The sequence below is a fragment of the Nannospalax galili genome, unplaced genomic scaffold (genome assembly GCF_000622305.1).
Source record: "Nannospalax galili isolate Female #2095 unplaced genomic scaffold, S.galili_v1.0 scaffold113, whole genome shotgun sequence".
NCBI lineage: Eukaryota > Metazoa > Chordata > Mammalia > Rodentia > Spalacidae > Nannospalax > Nannospalax galili.
In genome coordinates, this window is record NW_008335444.1 from 3438193 (window position 1) to 3444109 (window position 5917).

The 5917-nt window shown below is 42.4% G+C and overlaps 1 long non-coding RNA gene and 1 other non-coding gene across 2 annotated transcripts in view; both read right to left on the minus strand.

Moving 5' to 3' along the window:
* The window catches only part of LOC115069886, a 49965-nt gene extending 44264 nt beyond the window's left edge, over window positions 1–5701 (minus strand). The window contains exon 1 of the long non-coding RNA XR_003849124.1: window positions 5641–5701. This is a non-coding gene — a long non-coding RNA (uncharacterized LOC115069886). The remainder of the gene's footprint in view (window positions 1–5640) is intronic.
* Window positions 1390–1546, minus strand: LOC115069896. Its single transcript, XR_003849139.1, has one exon. It is a non-coding gene; the product is annotated as a U1 spliceosomal RNA (small nuclear RNA).
* Window positions 5702–5917: the final 216 nt, after the last annotated feature.

A 5917-nucleotide genomic window follows, 5' to 3' on the forward strand; every position in this document is an offset into this window, starting at 1 on the left:
GAAGGAAGGAAGGAAGGAAGGAAGGAAGGAAGGAAGGAAGGAAGGAAGGAAGGAAGGAAGGATGTCACCATGCTGTTTTATGCACTGCTAGAGATCAAATCCAGGGCCTGGAATCCAGGGCATGCAAGCACTCTACCAACTGAGCTATATGCCCAGCCCAGATTTTTAAACTTTTAATTGACTGACATTTAGCCACCTGGGTCTGGACTGCCATTCTGGAAAGCACAGTTCCAAGTGATGTGCTCCCACCCACCCTACTCCGTCTTGCCTGAGCCTGCATCACACTGTCCAAGCTAGTACAAAGCCAGCTGGCAAGTCTCCAGTTTCCCATTTTACTGAAAATTAAAGCCAGGGCTGGGAATGTAGCCTATGGAGGTGGCCCTCAGTCCACAGTGATCAATGAATAAATGAATCAAAAAGACATTCCTCTTCTTTCTCTTCAAGGCTTTATGTGACCTGGCGATGCCACCCATCTCTGACCTCAGGCCCCATCCAGCTCTCTTCCATGTTCACTCCACTCCATCACAAGGCTACTTAGAGCAGCACACCACTTATGCTGTTGCCTGGGGGCCTTTGCTCATGCTGTTCTCTTGGCCTGGAACACTCTGCCAATAGTGATCTGAAGAACTTAGGGCTCCCTTCCTTTTTTCCTTCAGGACTCCCCGAAGTTGCTGTGAAAAGGGCTGACCTAACCCTGCCCAAATGGAAGCCCTGTCAAAAACAGCACCCTCCCATCCACTCACTCCATCTGCATACTCTGCCTTTTTATAGCACTTTCCTCCCTCTGATACAGCATATGTTTGTCTATTGTCTATCTCCCCAGCAAGGGAAAAGTCTCTCAGAATACTGCTAATATTCCAAATAGCACCCAGCTCAGAACTGGCACTCAACAATAATGATAATAATAAAGCATTCTTATACAAAAATGAATTGCATGTGGTTGGCTTCCTGGTGTAAGGCTTTCTAAAAGTCTCCCCTTTAGCTGGGGACCCAGCACTGTTCTGAACTATTCCTTGGGGAGGAGGTGGGGAGTGTCTTCTCTTAGGCCTCGCCTCAGTGAGGAAACCTCTGTCTTGGCTCTGTTACCTCTACTCATCACCACAACCTTCTCACCAGTATGGAGACAGAGAGGTTAGGTGACTACTTCAGCACAGCTGGGGTCATCTTCCCCTGCTTCTCCTGATGGGATTTTCATAACCAACAGGAAAATGTCCCGATGGCAGCTACAGAGATACGCATTTAAGTGACCACGCGGCTTCACCATTAAACATCTCTACCAACTCTATGCCTTGATAGGGGAAAAATGAGAAAAACTATTTGTGTAACAGAATAAATGAAAAGTAATTTAATATAATTAACAGAAAGTGAATTCTAATCCCATTTCTTTTAATAGGGAGAGTGAACACAGTCCCAAGATACTACAAATTATGCAGTTTCCTGAATTTCTAGAAATTCTGGGGCCAGCGCATCCAGAAGGCAATGGATGAGCCTCATCCTGGGAAAGCCATCTTCATGATCACAGTACCTCCCTTCCTCCCCTAAGTGTCCCAAGCCCTTCTTATAAAATTGCCATTGGATTTTCAAAATACTGTGCTAAATAAAGCATTATTGCCTTCGTGTTTGGAAATGCTGCTGTTGAGAGTGCTGCTGTTCACACTGGAATGTTTATAGTCAGCAAATAAAGGGACGGTTCATGAATCTAAGACCAGTCCAAGAGACTGGAGACCTTCCTCTTCACCTGCTAGGCAAAACTGAAGGTTATTTTTCCCTCTTTCTTTTTTTATAGTCACATATTAACAAGGAACAGTCAATTCAAGTCACAGGGAGAAAAATTAATATTTGGTCATTAGTTCTAATTATGTAAACCATGAAAACTTCTGTTGGAAATGTCAAACCATATACATCAATGTATTTTCATACCGTTGGCTACAAAAATAAAGGTGTGGTGGTGGCCATTCACCAGACAGGAGACCTAAGGAATTGTAGCTATGTGAAGACTCCTGTGTCCAACACTTTGCTTGTCAACTATAGGTGACAGGTCAAGCAATTTGCTGCACAGTACAGCCTCTGTGACATATTCAGGAAAGATCAAGTTCTCCTGAGTTCCCTGCAGTCAGTCACCCAAATCCAATGATTATCCTTCAATGGGTGTGTCCACTTGCGTGCACATAAGTGTTTGCTTGTGTATATTAGAGAGGGAAAGAGAGAAATAGAGACAGAATAAATTTCCATAGATGACCTGCTTATGACTTTTGTGACGCAATTCATTTATGAATTGCAAATTACTTTTTAAAATTACTTCTCTCAAAATACCCAGACACCTGGCCAGAGACTGCCAGCCTAATACTAAAATAGGCACCTTGATCAGCTCACCCTGCAACTTTAACCACTCAGTTGCATTTGACCATGGCAATAGATATCTTTGCCAAAAGAAATATGAACAATTCAGGGAACGCATTACAAACTTGGAATTGGTCCAGACTTGAGAAGTGATGGCTCTGTGGTCTGGAATGTCTCAAGACCAGGGCATTTTTCTCAACAAATCGGCTCTGTATAATGAAAGCAATTAAAAGGAAATCAGATGTGCACAGAGCATCTCTCTACCTAATATGGGAATAATAAAGAAGTGTCCAAAAATGTAAGCATTGGCTGACAACTGATGACTCACCTTTAAAATTGTGCAAAAGAGAAAGAGGCCAAACCGTCTGTAAAGCAATTTACAACGTATTATCAGGAGTCATAAAGATGTCAAACAGATTCCCTTTGACACAGTAATCTTACTGCTGAAATCTAATCCTAAAACATGATCCAAATGGAAAGATATTTGCTATAAAATTTGAGTCAACTGGGCCTGGTGGTACATATCTCCAATCCCAGCACTCAGGAGGCAGAGGCAGGCTGATCGCTGTGAGTTCAAGGCCAGCCTGGTCTACATAGTGAGTTCCAGGCCAGCTGGGACTACAGGGAGACCCTGTCTCAAAAAAGCCCCCCCCCCAAAAAAACTGAGTCAACCTAAGTACCTAATAATAGGAAAAATGTAAATTATGGCATAATCTTCCTAATGGAATATTATATAGCCATTAGAAACTAATTATGAAGACTGTCACCATACAGAAAAAATACTAAGGACAATGTTAAAAATCAGAATACAAATTAAATGCATTTTACAACTGCAATTATGTTAAAACATGTTTGTGAATTAAAATATATTTTCATGAAATAACAAGAACATAGCTGGGCATAGTCCCAGCACTCAGGAGACAGAGGCAGGTGGAACTCTGTGAGTTCAAGGCTAGCCTGGTCTACATAGTGAGTTCCAGGACAGCTGGGGCTACAGGGAGACCCTGTCTCAAAAAGAAAAAAAAGAAAAGAAATAACAAGAGCATGAATGTTTACCACTCTGCTCTAGCTTTTTAGAATGTCAATCTATTCTTTTGTTTTTTGAGACAGGGTTTCCCTGTAGCCCCAGCTGGCCTGGAATTTGCTATGCAGACCAAGCTGGCCTGGATCTTACAGAGATCTGCCTGCCTCTGCCTCCCAAGTGCTGAGATTAAAGGCATGCACCACCACACCTGGCCAAATAACAATTTTTTAAAAATATTTTATTTATTGTTTTTATTTTATGTGTATTAGTATATTGCCTGCATGCATATAAGTGTACCTGTGCCATACAATGCCCATGGAAGTCAGAAGAGGGTGTTGGAGTCCCCTGGAACTGGTCTTATAGACTGTTGTTAGTTGCCATGTGGGCGCTGGGAATTAAACTCTGGTCCTCTGTAAGAGCAACTAGTGCTCTTAACTACTGAGTCATCTCTCTAGCCTCCCACCCACACAAAATTTTAATTATAGATTAAGCTGGGCATGATGGCTTGAGTTCAACTTCCAGCATCCACATCAGTGTCTCACAACTGCTTGTAACTCCAGTTCCGGGAAGATCTGACCCCTCTGGCCTCTGCCAGCACCTGAACTTATGTGCATATACCTCTAAACACATACACATGCACATAATTAAAAATAATAAATACTGCTGGGTGTGGTAGCACATACCTTTAATCACAGGCTGAGCTCTGTGAGTTCAAGGCCACCTGGTCTACACTGTGAGTTCCAGGCCAGCTGATGCTACAGGGAGACCGTGTCTCAATAAATAAATAAATAAATACATACATACATACATACATAAATAAATAAATAAATAAATAAATAATAACTTTAAAGAGAGCGAGAGTTTATATACAATTATCCAATCCCCTCTAAAGTATCTAACAGCTGGGAGCAGGAAGCTTGCCAACTTTCAACAGCCAGCAGAGTGTGCATGTCAGCTTTGCTTCAACCCCTGCTACTCCCCAAAATGGAGTGGGAATGTGGATGCCAAGGCTCTTCCTTTGAGAGGCTCCTGGCTCAGACCCTTCCCAAAGGACATCAGCCTTGGGATTTTGGGTCTTGAGCCTCAGCTGTTTCCCAGAAAACAGGCTTTTTCAAAACCCAGGGGCTCAACCCATGCATCCATCCCTGTTTCTCTGGAGGGTATATAAACCCTTCCTAGACTGGACTTAGGATCCCTTGCTAAAGGTAGGAAAACACATAAACACATAACCATGAGACCTTTCTTTTAATGTCTGCTTCTCAAAAAACAGACAAAAACGAAAAAACCCACACCTAGTACACCCTGGATGCAGATCCCTACAATGTGCACACAGCTAGCCTTAATCTTAACTTCGGCTCTACCAGCCCCCCGCCCCCTCCCCCAACTCTTCATACATAAAACAAGCACAAAAGCAGAGGAGCTGCTTCTACAGATTTGCTTTACTATCTGAAGAGTAACAAGATAAGAACTCAGAAATGGGCCTGGGCTCAGAGGCTAAAGTGCTTGCTGTGTGGGCCTGACAACCTGAGTTCGATCCCCAGAACCCACCTAAAGGTACAAGGAGAGAAATGACTCCACAGCTGTCCTCTGACCTCCACATGCATGTTGTGTCATGCACACATGTTCTCTCTCTCTCTCATATGCACACATACACAAACAATAAGAAGCCATAAATTTTTCCAAAAGAACTTGGAAATGTGTGTAGGACATCACAGCCATGGTGGGGCAAATGCCTAGCCAACTCCTGGTCATTCTCACAAATCAGTAAATAAGAAATGAAAACAGATTCCACTTTCATCATTGATCTACATGAATTACACTGCTTCAAATAAAGGCCAATAATTCTTCATAGAGAAAAAAATTAATTTTATAGGATTTAAAAATAAAGCCTATCAAACTCTTCCCATGCCATCATACCTGTGCTGCTTAAAAACTGTGGAGGCCTTGGCCCAAGGCGACATTTGAGTTGGCTTTCAACAGAAAATGTGCTTCTCTACAGGAAAATGGCCACTTAAGCAAGAATGTGGAAATGATTTGTCTCACAGTACTGGAGTGGGATCTTCACTCCTGCTTTGTCATGACTGCACAATCAGTCAGGGACCAGGAGTTCCATACTCCTAAACAAAGAAAAGCACTCTAATGGCCAAAAGAGCCGAGGACCTAATGTACTCAAACTACCTTAATAAAAGTTAAATTATCCACATCCCAAAGAATAAAAATCCACTGGTAATAATGGTAATGCTTAAGTGGTAAGAACATCAGAACATAAAACAGACCTGTTTACATCGCAGGGAGGCTGTCTTCCAGGGTGGTTAGCAGCTTGCAAGCACAGTCAGGAGAAAGAAAGCAGCCACTGAGCTTGACCAGAGGCTGTGACTACGCAAGAGCAAAGGCTACTGTTTATTTTTTTTTTGCTGTAGTATTCCCAGGGCCTCAAAGCTTCCCTATAAATATTTGTTGAATGGATGAATGTACAAATAAAGGAACAGAGTTCATCAAAATAACAGCATAATTCACGTGTGAAATTAAAGAGCCAGGCATACTTAAGTCAGA